The following is a 15,964-nucleotide window of genomic DNA, read 5'->3' as shown; positions in this document are numbered from 1 at the left end:
TTTTATTCAGTGAGTTCTGGACTGAAAACCACAATATTCTTCAAAGGGGAATTCCACCAACTGTTCTAAATTCAGTGTGTGAGGTGTAAACAGAGACTCAGAGTGTTTTGGTGTGAAACGGTTCAGACGTCTTTACAGTGGTGGTGATGGGAACCAGGCGTCGCCATGACTACAACACAGATATAGACACTTTATTAACCATCCAGAACCACCAGAGAACCTACACGAGGCTTCTGAGTTTATATGGAATGTTGATGATGGAAAATAGTGGAAAATCTGGAATAATGAGTTTTCTTTGGGGACTATTTTGCCGCACAGCGCCCTGCATGTCTCCCTCCACCATGAATGGAGTTTAATAATACAGTACTGTGCAAAAGGTTTAGGCATCTAAAAAATGAATGAAAAAGAACTCAGAAGTAGAAATACTGTGAATATAGTATGTAGTGGTTTGCGTGTGTCAGTGTGTTGATTTAAACATTTCCAATCCTCTGATCCACAAAGCCCTGTATTATTCATGTTTGTCATCCAATGCCTGCTTTATCTAATCAGTGTGAAATCAGGTGCTGCTGATAACGAACCCCTGTGATGTCTGAGAGCATCAAGGAGAAATCTAGAGCCAAGCTTTGTTGTTTAAAGTCTCACAAAAGATATTTAAGTACTTTTATTCAAAATTTAGAAATTATTTTTCCTTTTGTTGTATTTATGTTATCACCACCACTGTGAACAGTTCTGACTCTGTAAGTTTATCTAGAACAGAGCGTTTCACACCAAACTGCTCTGAACGACTGCTTGCATCTTAACTGTTTAACAAAACGCAAACAGAAGTGTAATTTCACACAAGCACTCACTTCCCACTGTAGATGAGGAGGAATGTTCTGGATCTGAATTCTCAGACTCCTGCAGAGAGAGAGAGAAAGAGAGACAGACAGGGGGAGAGAGAGAGAGAGAGAGACAGAGAGAGTGAGAGAGGTTTGTTGAGAGTAGTCTCAGGGTAGAAGAATTAATAATTATATAAAGTAAAATTATTTTCTATATAAAAGAAATGACTGAGTATGATTAAGTATGCCTGAGTATGAGTATGGCTGAGTTTGAGTATGAGCAAGTATGACTAAGTGTGACTGAATATGACTGAGTATGACTGAGGAGGAGTATGACTATGATAAAGTATGCCTGAGTATGACTGAATATGACTGAGTATGATTGATTATGACTGAGTATGCCTGAGTATGATTTAGTATGACTGTGACTGAATAAGATTGAGTATGACTATGACTATGAAGGAGTGTGACTGAGTATGACTGAGTTTGAGTATGATGGAGGGTGACTAAGTATGACTGGGTATGATTGAGTATGACTGAGTATGATTGAGTATGACTGAAAGCTGTTCTCTCCCATTTGAAAGTATGAATTTTACTGCTTTTAGGAGAAACAGCAACCAACACACAAAACACCTTTACATGTGTGTGAAAAACTGATAAAAGACACAAAACCTGAATAAAATCATGTTTCAGAATTTGCAAAATGGAAAGAAAACTCAAACACCTGTTGGAACAGAGGACATTCTCACAGCCACAGGGTGAGAATCACTGCTTTATGATACCGTGAGTTTGATGCTTGAGGATAGAAGTTACTTTCTAACCCCAACTGACTGCTGTTACACACAGTACTGTGTCAGAGACCACCCTGATACACTGAGTGCATCTCCATGGACGCTTGGACTCAACAGAGTATTACTGAGTGGAGATACACACATGCACAAAAGGTCTATTTGCACTAATACTCAGCCCAGTTCAGTGGCTGTAGAAACAGCTGAAGGTCTCATTGGTTATTAAGCGGCACTCATAGAGCAGCAGAGTAACAGACAGGGAGTCTGCAAATGTGAGGAAATTATTTAATAACCTCCAGCAGACACACTCAAACACACAAAGAGGACACAACAAGGCCACAGCAGAGACAGGCCAACGAGAGAAAACAGCAAAACATGCCTAATAACGCAGCACACATTTACAAAACTGGAGCAAACCGGTTCCAGACAAACATCAGGACATTACTACTCATGGAGTGGTTATCAAGGATGAGGAGTATTTAAAAAGTGTTTATTTATATTTACATTTTAAAAAATAAATTCATACACATCTTTGACTCCTTAAATGGATCATTATACGTATACTGGATTTAAAATGATTAAAAGCTGCCATGGAAGGCATTTATTCAGTATGTTAAACTGTTCTCTGACGTCTGCTCAGAAGGTTTAACACACGCATTTACAGCCCTGGGCTCATGAATAATCTGATGAGCTCTGCTCTGATAGGCTGGTTTACAGCAAGGCACCACGATGGCCCCCACAGAAGCAACATGTGGAAACAGACACAGCAGGAAAATTAAATGGCCCTGTCTGACCCCAACTCTGCCTTTATCTGAACTTAACTGACTCCAGACCTGACCCTATCTGACCCCAACTCTGCCTTTATCTGAACTTAACTGACTCCAGACCTGACCCTATCTGACCCCAACTCTGCCTTTATCTGAACTTAACTGACTCCAGACCTGACCCTATCTGACCCCAACTCTGCCTTTATCTGAACTTAACTGACTCCAGACCTGACCCTATCTGACCCCAACTCTGCCTTTATCTGAACTTAACTGACTCCAGACCTGACCCTATCTGACCCCAACTCTGCCTTTATCTGAACTTAACTGACTCCAGACCTGACCCTATCTGACCCCAACTCTGCCTTTATCTGAACTTAACTGACTCCAGACCTGATCCTATCTGACCCCAACTCTGCCTTTATCTGAACTTAACTGACTCCAGACCTGACCCTATCTGACCCCAACTCTGCCTTTATCTGAACTTAACTGACTCCAGACCTGACCCTATCTGACCCCAACTCTGCCTTTATCTGAACTTAAATGACTCCAGACCTGACCCTATCTGACCCCAACTCTGCCTTTATCTGAACTTAACTGACTCCAGACCTGACCCTATCTGACCCCAACTCTGCCTTTATCTGAACTTAACTGACTCCAGACCTGACCCTATCTGACCCCAACTCTGCCTTTATCTGAACTTAAATGACTCCAGACCTGACCCTATCTGACCCCAACTCTGCCTTTATCTGAACTTAACTGACTCCAGACCTGACCCTATCTGACCCCAACTCTGCCTTTATCTGAACTTAACTGACTTCAGACCTGACCCTATCTGACCCCAACTCTGCCTTTATCTGAACTTAACTGACTCCAGACCTGACCCTATCTGACCCCAACTCTGCCTTTATCTGAACTTAACTGACTCCAGACCTGACCCTATCTGACCCCAACTCTGCCTTTATCTGAACTTAACTGACTCCAGACCTGACCCTATCTGACCCCAACTCTGCCTTTATCTGAACTTAACTGACTCCAGACCTGACCATATCTGACCCCAACTCTGCCTTTATCTGAACTTAACTGACTCCAGACCTGACCCTATCTGACCCCAACTCTGCCTTTATCTGAACTTAACTGACTCCAGACCTGACCCTATCTGACCCCAACTCTGCCTTTATCTGAACTTAACTGACTCCAGACCTGACCATATCTGACCCCAACTGTGTCTTTATCTGAACTTAACTGACTTCAGACCTGACCCTATCTGACCCCAACTCTGCCTTTATCTGAACTTAACTGACTCCAGACCTGACCCTATCTGACCCCAACTGTGTCTTTATCTGAACTTAACTGACTCCAGACCTGACCCTATCTGACCCCAACTCTGCCTTTATCTGAACTTAGCTGACTCCAAACCTGACCCTATCTGACCCCAACTCTGCCTTTATCTGAACTTAGCTGACTCCAAACCTGACCCTATCTGACCCCAACTCTGCCTTTATCTGAACTTAACTGACTCCAGACCTGACCCTATCTGACCCCAACTCTGCCTTTATCTGAACTTAACTGACTCCAGACCTGATCCTATCTGACCCCAACTCTGCCTTTATCTGAACTTAACTGACTCCAGACCTGACCCTATCTGACCCCAACTCTGCCTTTATCTGAACTTAACTGACTCCAGACCTGACCCTATCTGACCCCAACTCTGCCTTTATCTGAACTTAAATGACTCCAGACCTGACCCTATCTGACCCCAACTCTGCCTTTATCTGAACTTAACTGACTCCAGACCTGACCCTATCTGACCCCAACTCTGCCTTTATCTGAACTTAACTGACTCCAGACCTGACCCTATCTGACCCCAACTCTGCCTTTATCTGAACTTAACTGACTCCAGACCTGACCCTATCTGACCCCAACTCTGCCTTTATCTGAACTTAACTGACTCCAGACCTGACCCTATCTGACCCCAACTCTGCCTTTATCTGAACTTAACTGACTTCAGACCTGACCCTATCTGACCCCAACTCTGCCTTTATCTGAACTTAACTGACTCCAGACCTGACCCTATCTGACCCCAACTCTGCCTTTATCTGAACTTAACTGACTCCAGACCTGACCCTATCTGACCCCAACTCTGCCTTTATCTGAACTTAACTGACTCCAGACCTGACCCTATCTGACCCCAACTCTGCCTTTATCTGAACTTAACTGACTCCAGACCTGACCCTATCTGACCCCAACTCTGCCTTTATCTGAACTTAACTGACTCCAGACCTGACCCTATCTGACCCCAACTCTGCCTTTATCTGAACTTAACTGACTCCAGACCTGACCCTATCTGACCCCAACTCTGCCTTTATCTGAACTTAACTGACTCCAGACCTGACCATATCTGACCCCAACTGTGTCTTTATCTGAACTTAACTGACTTCAGACCTGACCCTATCTGACCCCAACTCTGCCTTTATCTGAACTTAACTGACTCCAGACCTGACCCTATCTGACCCCAACTGTGTCTTTATCTGAACTTAACTGACTCCAGACCTGACCCTATCTGACCCCAACTCTGCCTTTATCTGAACTTAGCTGACTCCAAACCTGACCCTATCTGACCCCAACTCTGCCTTTATCTGAACTTAGCTGACTCCAAACCTGACCCTATCTGACCCCAACTCTGCCTTTATCTGAACTTAGCTGACTCCAAACCTGACCCTATCTGACCCCAACTCTGCCTTTATCTGAACTTAACTGACTCCAAACCTGATCCTATCTGACCCCAACTCTGCCTTTATCTGATTCTTAACTGACTCCAGACCTGACCCTATCTGACCCCAACTCTGCCTTTATCTGAACTTAACTGACTCCAGACCTGACCCTATCTGACCCCAACTCTGCCTTTATCTGAACTTAACTGACTCCAGACCTGACCCTATCTGACCCCAACTGTGTCTTTATCTGAACTTAACTGACTCCAGACCTGACCCTATCTGACCCCAACTCTGCCTTTATCTGAACTTAACTGACTCCAAACCTGATCCTATCTGACCCCAACTCTGCCTTTATCTGATTCTTAACTGACTCCAAACCTGACCCTATCTGACCCCAACTCTGCCTTTATCTGAACTTAACTGACTCCAGACCTGACCCTATCTGACCCCAAATCTGAACTTATCTGACTCTGACTCCAACTCTGACCTTTTCTGAGACTAACAGATTCCAGCCTTGACTGACTTTATCTTACCCTATCTGACCCCAACCCTGACCTTATCTGACCCTAATTGACTCCAACCCTGACCTTATCTGACCCTAATTGACTCCAACCCTGACCTTATATGACCCTAATGGATTCCATACCTGGCCCTATCTGACCCCAACCCAGACCTTAACTGACCCTTATTGACATCAAACCTGACCCTGTCTGACCCCAACCCTGACCTTATCTGACCCTAACTGATTCCAAACCTGGCCCTGTCTGACCCCAACCATATCTGACCCTAACTGACTCCAAACCTAGCCTTGTGTGACATCAACTCTGACCTTATCTGACTCTGACTCTAACCCTGACCTTTTCTGACCCTAACAGTTTCCAGCCCTGACCTTATCTGACCCTAACTGACACCAAACCTGGCCTCCAACCCTGGCCCTATCTGACCCCAACTCTCACCTTATCTGACTCCAACCCTAGCACTATCTGACTCCAACTCTGACCTTATCTGATCCTAACTGACTCCATCCCTGGCCCTATCTGACCCCAACTCTGACCTTATCTGACTCTGACTCCATCCCTGGCCCTATCTGACCCCAACTCTGACTCTGTCTGACCCCAATTCTGATACTAAGTGAACCCACCCACATACACATTTAAAGCTCTGAACACTGGAAAAGCCTAATAAAATATTCAAACTATTGAAGTGCAGACAAAACTACATCAAACTAGTCTCTGTTCCTCAACAGCAGTGCATCCTGAATGGTCGCGCTTCTCCGGCTGCTGTGTAGGAGTCTGCGCTAAACAGCCTAAATATTTAGCAGGGAGATTTTCATTCAATGTGCTCATTGACTGATTCCTACGATGAAGGCTGAGGCATTTCAGTCAGAGAGAGGGAGACAAAGCCTCAGTGTGACAGAGCACTCTCATAAAGAGAGAGTCAGGATCAGCCGCCCCGCTGTCCTTCTGCACACACAATACACAATCGCCTGGTGGGACACAACTGACACAGGGTTACATGTTCACGCTAGACACGGTCAGACAGTGAGGGAATGTGAGAATCCTGTCCCCCCTGCCCTGTACCCATCCCCGTCTGTTTCTCCTGTGTCTTTCTATCCTGTCCTCTCTCTGTCTTTGTTCCCATTCCTTTTCTATTCCTACCTGTCTCATCCAGATCTTTTTCATGTCCCATTTCTGTCTCGTTCCTGCCCCATGCCATTCTTGTCCCTTTTATCTCTGTCGTGTTCCTACACCATTCCTATCCCTTTTATGTCCCGTTCTTTTCCTACCTCATTCCTGCCCTGTTTCTATCTCTTTTCTGGTCTGGCCTGTTCCCATCTCATACCTATCTCATTCATGCCTTGCCCCATTCCTGCTCACCATTCCATTCCTGTTCCTATTCTGTTCTTGACCCATTCCATCAATGTCCTGCTCCTTCTGCTTCTGTTCCACTGCTGTTCTATTTCTGTTCCATTCTTGCCCTGTCTCGATCCTGCTCCATGCTTTTCCCTACCTTGTTCCTACCCCATGTAATTTCTGCCACATTGTCATGCCATCCTATTCCTGTGCCTGTGCCATTTCTATCTTGTTCTCACTCCCATTCCTACTCCCATTCACGACTGTGTCCTGTTCCCGCCCTGTGGCATTAGTGACCCATTCCCATCCTGATCCCATTTTTGTCCCTGTCCTGTTCTTTCCCATTCCTATCGCATTTGGTCCCATTCTGACCCCATCCTCTCCCTTTCTTATCTCATTCCTGTGCCTTTCTTATCTCATTCCTGTCCCATTCCTTTCTCCTTTCTGACCTATCCTGTTCCTATCTTATCCCTGTTCCTATCTTATCCCTTATCCCTGTCCCATTTTGCTCTTGTCCTGTTCCTGCCCTGTGTCATTAGTGCCCTATTTCTGCCCCAATCTCATTTTTGTCCCTGTGCTGTTCCTTCCCCAATGCCATTCCTGTCCCATTCTTGTCCTTGCCTCTTGTTCCTACCCCCATCCCCCCATTTCTGTCCCATTTCAATCCCATTCTTGCCCCTGTCTCAGTCCTGTCCTTTCCCCAATCCTACCCCTTGGCCTACTGTCAAGCTGTCCTATTCCTGCCTCTGTACGATTTTTATCTTGCTCCCACTCCCATTCTTGTCCCAGTCTTGTCATTATCCCGTTCTTGTCCCGTGCCATTAGTGCCCCTTTCTTGTCCTGATCCCATTTTTATCCCTGTGCTGGTCCTTTCCGACGACCATTCCTGTTCCCTTGTAACCCATTGTGTACTTAACCCTGTACCATTCCTGTCTGATTCCTATATCATTCCTATTCCTGTCCTGTCCCTACACCAACTCAACTATTTATATTTTCCTTACAAACAAACTTCAAGCATTTAAGCATAAATTACAGATGAACAACTTTGGGTTTCTTAAAAGCACACGTTCAGTGAGGTGGTCCCAAGTCTTGAATGGAAAGAAGAGCAGAATAAAAATAAAGGTCCAATCAAACCCCTTTCAAAGTTCTCACACTTTTGCTGTTAGAATGTGCACCACTTTTAGTAAAGCACAGAGCATTTATGATCCATTGTTACTGAGCAATGCATAATGCATTATTTTAAATCAATTTTCTGTACCTGCTCCAGGGACACCTTTCCTTTTCAGGATCTCAAACGTTTCAGTTCCACTCTGCTCTCCATAACCAGCCCTCATTACAAAACTCCTGCTGTCCATATTATTCCAAACAAATAACGGTTTTATAATGAGGGCTGGTTGTGGAGAGCAGAGTGGAATGGCTTCAACAAAAACAAAACATTTCATTACCTCTGCTGAAATGTGCTTCATGAATGATTTATATCTGTTTTCTACTCCATACAGTAAAACAAAATACATTTGGGTAAAAGGAAAATTATGTACATTTGAATTTTGATGTATGTAAACACTGTTTCAAACCGTACTGTTCGCTGTGCAGTCCATATATGGAAACTAAGCAGTTTAGTTCCACCATTCAGCTACAGCAGTTTAGCCCCACCCATTCAGCTACAGCAGTTTAGCCCCACCCATTCAGTTACAGCGGTTTAGCCCCACCATTCAGCTACAGCGGTTTAGCCCCACCCATTCAGCTACAGCGGTTTAGCCCCACCATTCAGCTACAGCGGTTTAGCCCCACCATTCAGTTACAGCGGTTTAGCCCCACCCATTCAGCTACAGCGGTTTAGCCCCACCATTCAGCTACAGCGGTTTAGCCCCACCCATTCAGCTACAGCGGTTTAGCCCCACCATTCAGTTACAGATGGTTTAGCCCCACCCATTCAGTTACAGCGGTTTAGCCCCACCCATTCAGCTACAGCGGTTTAGCCCCACCATTCAGCTACGGCAGTTTAGCTCCACCATTCAGCTACAGCGGTTTAGCCCCACCCATTCAGCTACAGCGGTTTAGCCCCACCATTCAGCTACAGCGGTTTAGCCCCACCATTCAGTTACAGCGGTTTAACCCCACCATTCAGCTACAGCGGTTTAGCCCCACCATTCAGCTACAGCGGTTTAGCTCCACCCATTCAGCTACAGCGGTTTAGCCCCACCATTCAGCTACAGCGGTTTAGCCCCACCATTCAGCTACAGCGGTTTAGCCCCACCATTCAGTTACAGCGGTTTAGCCCCACCCATTCAGCTACAGCGGTTTAGCGCCACCATTCAGCTACAGCAGTTTAGCCCCACCCATTCAGCTACAGCGGATTAGCCCCACCATTCAGCTACAGCGGTTTAGCCCCACCCATTCAGCTACAGCGGTTTAGCCCCACCCATTCAGCTACAGCGGTTTAGCCCCACCATTCAGCTACAGCGGTTTAGCCCCACCCATTCAGCTACAGCGGTTTAGCCCCACCATTCAGCTACAGCGGTTTAGCCCCACCATTCAGCTACGGCAGTTTAGCTCCACCATTCAGCTACAGCGGTTTAGCCCCACCCATTCAGCTACAGCGGTTTAGCCCCACCATTCAGCTACAGCAGTTTAGCTCCACCATTCAGCTACAGCGGTTTAGCCCCACCCATTCAGCTACAACGGTTTAGCCCCACCGTTTAGCTACAGCGGTTTTACCCTCACCCTCCATACCCCCACTCCACTTACCCTCACCCTCCATACCCCAACTCCACTTACCCTCACCCTCCATACCCCAACTCCACTTACCCTCACCCCCCATACCCACACTCCACTTACCCTCACCCTCCATACCCTCACCCCACTGATCCTCACCCTCCATACCCCAACTCCACTTACCCTCCATACCCTCACTCCACTTACTCTCACCCTCCATACCCCCACTCCACTTACCCTCACCCTCCATACCCCCACTCCACTTATCCTCACCCTCCATACCCTCACTCCACTTACTCTCACCCTCCATACCACCACACCACTTACCCTCACCCTCCATACCCTCACCCCACTGATCCTCACCCTCCATACCCCCACTCCACTTACCCTCACCCTCCATGCCCCCACTCCACTTAACCTCACCCTCCATACTCCCACTCTACTTACCCTCACCCTCCATACCCTCAACTCCACTTACCCTCACCCTCCATACCCTCAACTCCACTTACCCTCACCCTCCATACCCTCAACTCCACTTACCCTCACCCTCCATACCCTCAACTCCACTTACCCTCACCCTCCATACCCTCAACTCCACTTACCCTCACCCTCCATACCCTCAACTCCACTTACCCTCACCCTCCATACCCTCAACTCCACTTACCCTCACCCTCCATACCCTCAACTCCACTTACCCTCACTTACTAATTTGTATTTGTGTGGTTGGAATTACAAACAGTAATAATAATAATAATAATACTCTAATATTGTGATCATAATAAGTAATGATTATTATTGTTACTGTTTTTGTTGTTCACTTCTACTGTTGTGATGCTTTAACAATACTGTACTCACAGTGATGCTAGAGAGAGAGAGAGAGAGAAAGAGACAGCCAGAGAGAGAATGAGACAGAGTGAGATGGGGGGCAGACAGCCTGCTATTGTTTCATTTCTACAAAAATGAATGTATGCTGTTCTCAGACTCTACTGAGTCTATAACTGCTTTACAATAAAACATCTCTAATACACTGTCCTTTTATTCCATCTTTAAACTCTTTCCAAAAACTCCCATCCGGTTACCACGGCAACCAAAGGAATCCTTTACTGGAGGAACAGCTGCAGATTCAGCACTGCTGGAGAAAACTCTCAACCACTCTTTGCAGCTATAGCAGCTTCAGCTCTTCTGGGAAGGCTTTCCACAAGGGTTAGGAGTGTTTATGGGAATTTCTGACCGTTCTTCCAGAAGCACATTTGTGAGGTCAGACACTGATGTTGGACGAGACGGCCTGGCTCACAGTCTCCGCTCTAATTCATCCCAAAGGTGTTCTATGGGGTTGAGGTCAGGACTCTGTGCAGGCCAGTCAAGTTCTTCCACACCAAACTGGCTCATCCACGTCTTTATGGACCTGCTTTGTGCACTGGTGCGCAGTCATGTTGGAACAGGAAGGGGCCGTCCCCAAACTGTTCCCACAAAGTTGGGAGCGTGAAATTGTCCAAAATCTCTTGGTGCTGAAGCTTTAAGAGTTCCTTTCACTGGAACTAAGGGGCCGAGCCCAACTCCTGAAAAACACCCCCACACCATGATCCCCCCTCCACCAAACTTTACACTCGGCACAATGCAGTCAGACAAGTACCGTCTCCTGGCAACCGCCAAACCCAGACTCGTCCATCGGACTTCCAGACGGAGAAGCGTGATTGGTCACTCCAGAGAACACGTCTCCACTGCTCTAGAGTCCAGTGGCGGCGCTTTACACCACTGCATTCCACGCTTTGCATTGCGCTTGGTGATGTAAGGCTTGGATGCAGCTGCTCAGCCATGGAAACCCATTCCATGAAGCTCTCTACGCTATGCTTGAGCTGATCTGAAGGCCACATGAAGTTTGGAGGTCTGTAGTGATTGACTCTGCAGAAAGTTGGTGACCTCTGCGCACTATGCCCCTCAGCATCCGCTGACCGCTCTGTCATTTTAGTGGCCGACCACTTCGTGGCTGAGCTGCTGTCGTTCCCAATCGCTTCCACTTTGTTATAATCCCACTGACAGTGGACTGTGGAATATTTAGTAGTGAGGAAATTTCACGACTGGACTTGCTGCCCAGGTGGCGTCCGATCACGGCACCACGCTGGAATTCACTGAGCTCCTGAGAGCGACCCATTCTTTCACTAATGTCTGTAGAAGCAGTCTGCAGGCCGAGGGGCTCGGCTTTATACACCTGTGGCCATGGAAGAGACTGGAACACCTGAATTCAGTGATTTGGATGGGGGAGTGAAAACCTTTGGCAATATAATGTATATATACTGTATGTGTGTGTGTATGCGTATGTTTATATTTACAGTATCTCATAAAAGTGAGTGCACCCCTCACATTTCTGCAGATATTCTATCTTTTGATGGAACGTCACTGTAGAACTGAAACTCTGATATAAGTTAAAGTGGTCAGTGTGCAGCTTGTACAGCAGAGCAGATTTACTGTCCTCTAAAAAGAACAACACACAGACATTAATGTCTAAATAGCTGGCAGCACAAGTGAGTCCACCTCACAGTGGACGTGTCCAGATTGGGCTCAAAGTGTCGATATTTAGTGTGACCACCTGAACCCTCTTGGGCAGGGAATTCACCAGAGCTGCTCAGGCTGCTACTGGAATCCTCTTCCACTCCTCCATGATGATGTCACGGAGCTGGTGGATGTTAAACACCTTGCGCTCCTCTTCCTTCCACTTGAGGAAGCCCCACAGGTGCTCAATTGGGTTTAGGTGTGGAGACGTACTTGGCCAGTCCATCACCTTTACCTTCACAGCAAGGCAGTGGTCATCATGGATTGTCATCTTGGGTCATCTTTCTTGAGCATCAGCTTCAGAAGAGGCAGGAAAAATGCTGCATGACCTTGGCCACCGTGCTATAGCTCAGTTTCAGGGTATTAGCAGTTTTCTTATAGCCTTTGAGGAGAGCAACAGTTTGATTTCTCACATCCTCAGAGATTCTTTACCATGAGGTGCCATGTTGAATATCCAGTGGTCAGTGTGAGTGAATCGTACCCAAAACACCAGATTTAACAGCCCTGCTCCCCGTTCACACCTGGAACCCTGTAACTCTAACCAGTCACACGACACCAGGGAGGGACGACGACACGACTGGGCACAATCTGGATCTGTTCACTGTGAGGTGGACTCACTTGAGCTGCCAGCTATTTAGACATTAATGTCTGTGTGTTGTTCTTTTCAGAGGACAGTAAATCTGCTCTGCTGTACAAGCTGCACACTGACCACTTTAACTCATATCAGAGCTTCAGTTCTACAGCGACGTCCCATCAAAAGATACGTATAATACATATACTATATATATATTTGCAGAAATGTGAGGGGTGGACTCATTTTTGTGAGATACTGTAAATATTCACAAATGAACCTACCTGTTATTATGCCTCACTCATGCACACCTGGCCTTCAGGTCACTGCAGACACAAACGACCCACACAATAAAGCAGCGGCACACACTGATCAGAAAATGATCAATAATGCTGCTCGGCTTACCTCAGCTTTTTGGGCACGGCGTCGTCCACCTCAATCACCTTCCCGTACGAGCTTCCCCTTCCCTGCACAGAGCGAACACAGCATGAACAGCCAACCTGTCACAGGATGCTGGGGTCAGTCAGTCACTGTCCCACAGCAGAGTGACCACTGTCCCTCTATCAGAACCAGCTCCAAATAACAGTACACCTCCGAAACACAACGAGATGATTAAGTCATGGTAATGAAAAGGAAGGCACTGGAATGAGATCACGCTTTATTAAGCTGTGGCCAAGGCTTAAATATCTCATTACCACACCTTACCAAGTTGTGGCCATGCATTAGAATCTCGTTCCCACCCCTTACCAAGGTGTGAGAACAAGATAATTAAGTTGTGGCCATGAATAAGTAAAGGAGTGGAATGAGATCATGCTTTATTAAGCTGTGGCCAAGGCTTAATTAACTCATTCCCATGCCCTAATAAGTTGTAGCCATGCATTAGGATCTCATTCCCATGCCTTACTAAGGTGTGGGAAACATAATTAAGTCGTGGCCATGAATTAGTAAGGCATTGGGAATGAGATCATGCTTTATTAAGCTGTGGCCAAGAATTAATTATCTCATTCCCATGCCCTAATAAGTTGTAGCCATGCATTAGGATCTTGTTCCCATGCTTTACTAACTTGTGGCCATGCATTATTATTATTATTTATACAGTATGTCACCAGCAGGGTTCCGTAAGATATTAATAAAAAGATTATTAAAGAATTACTTGAAGTATCTTTCCTGCAGACATGATCAGCGTGGCTGCTCATCACAGAGCTGCGTCTGTACCGACTCAACCGAGTGAACCGACTGAACCGGGTGAATCGAGTGAACCGGGTGTACTGAGTGAACCGACTGAACTGGGTGCATCGAGTGAACCGGGTGAACTGACTGAACCGAGTGTACCGAGTAAACCGACTGAACCGGGTGTGCCGGGTGTACCGAGTGAACCGTGTGTACCGAGTGAACCGGGTGTACCGAGTGAACCGACTGAACCGGGTGTACCGAGTGAACCGGGTGAACCGAGTGAACCAGGTGTACCGAGTGAACCGGGTGTACCGGGTGAACCAGGTGTACCGAATGAACCAGGTGTACCGGGTGTACCGAGTGAACCGGGTGAACCGAGTGAACCAGGTGTACCGAGTGAACCGGGTGTACCGGGTGAACCAGGTGTACCGGGTGAACCAGGTGTACCGGGTGTACCGAGTGAACCGGGTGTACCAAGCACTCACACCTCCAGCGTTGGTAGTAACGGGTAGTGATGGTGTTTTGTTTACTCTATTAATAAATAAATCCCGCGATATCGGGCCGTACATGCGGGTGAAAAGGCGCGCGAAGGCTGGTCCAGATGTTTTAGTTGGTCCACTGTGGATCAACACATCTGGACAAGCCTCATACATGCCGTAAGGTATCACCGAAGTTCGCCTCTCCCCCGAATTTCCCCGGTCCACCTTAACTAGTGCGGCGGTTACACTGTGTCGCCTCCCGCACCGTTTAAGGTGGACCGGAGTGTTCGGACAGGAAGCCCCCTCTCCATCCTCGTCCTACCTGCTCACGAGCGCTTTCCTCCGGACCCCCGCCACTTCGCGGTAAGGCTCCTCGTATAAACATCCCCGGATCCCCGAGCAACGCGAGGGTGGGCGATTCTCCACGGTCGCCTCGCGCGCTCCCTTTCAATAAAATCAGATTTAAAAATAGCCGGAAAATACACAGCGGTCAGCTCGCGCACTTTCACACGGTCTGAACCCGGTGCTGCTCACACAGACCGAAAGACTGGACCCTGAACGAGCGACGCCGCGCGCCCGCGCGCCCAGCGCATGCGAAACAGGGCAACTCCTGTCTGCAGTTTGTTACTCAACTAGTTGTAGCAGCAACAGGCGCGAGCGCATGCATGATGCGTACATACAAAGGTACAGATAAAATGCATATGCATGCTATATATATATATATATATATATATATATATATATATATATATATGTGTGTGTGTGTGTGTGTGAACGTATATTTATCTATACACAGATAATGTATATGCATGCTGTGCACACCTATACAGTGCTGCACTCACCGGACAGTGTTTCTACTGCCTTTATGGCCCAGTTATGGTCAGGAAAGTCCACGAAAGCATGTCCCTCTCTAAGCTAGACCTGATGGGCCTTGGGCAGCTTCCTTGGGAAGAGCCGCTGCAGATCCTCCACCGTGACAGACGAGCTCAGGATCCCCACATACAGTTTAGGCATATTCACCCAGTGACCCACAATGACCCACAAGCAGGCCCATGCTGACCCAAACTGGGGCCGGGCTGAGCAACAGAGTGAGAACAGGGATGAAGGAGAGAGTATAAAGGAGTAAGTGAAGGCAGAGTGGTGAGGAGGCGCTGTGCAGCCCGGCTGTGCTCTCTGAGAAACGCCCACCAGCACCGCCCACCACAAACCCCAACAGAGCCTAACACACAGTAAAGCCTCTCTTATTGCCAAACAGTGGGGTTAGAGAGACAGTGGCTCTCACACTGGAGTGTTAAGGGGGAATTCCACACATTTTCCCAAATTTCTCCATAATCTAGTGTGAGATGTAGAGTGATTCAGAGCGGATTGGTGTGAAATGACTATAACTGAGCACTGATGGGTAGTACTGAGTATCGACGGGTAATACTGAGTGTTAAGTGTTATTGAGCTCATAATAACCAAATAATATGCCTTATTGAATACTATTTTTGACTACTGATGAGTATCATTGAGTACTGATAGGTACTGGTGAGTATT

At 46.9% G+C, this 15,964-nt stretch overlaps 1 protein-coding gene across 1 annotated transcript in view; it reads right to left on the bottom strand.

The window, feature by feature from the left end:
• Positions 1–14,796, bottom strand: part of igf2bp2a (insulin-like growth factor 2 mRNA binding protein 2a) — a 32,315-nt gene extending 17,519 nt beyond the window's left edge. The window contains exons 1-3 of the mRNA XM_037539190.1: positions 14,751–14,796; positions 13,182–13,243; positions 849–897 (exon numbers count right to left, since the gene is read on the bottom strand). The gene's annotated coding sequence lies outside the window, so the exon portion shown is untranslated. The remainder of the gene's footprint in view (positions 1–848; positions 898–13,181; positions 13,244–14,750) is intronic.
• Positions 14,797–15,964: the final 1,168 nt, after the last annotated feature.

This window comes from Pygocentrus nattereri, chromosome 6 (genome assembly GCF_015220715.1).
Source record: "Pygocentrus nattereri isolate fPygNat1 chromosome 6, fPygNat1.pri, whole genome shotgun sequence".
NCBI classification, from domain to species: Eukaryota; Metazoa; Chordata; class Actinopteri; order Characiformes; family Serrasalmidae; genus Pygocentrus; species Pygocentrus nattereri.
Note: the sequence above shows the minus strand (reverse complement) of the source record. Positions and strands in the feature narration are given on the sequence as shown.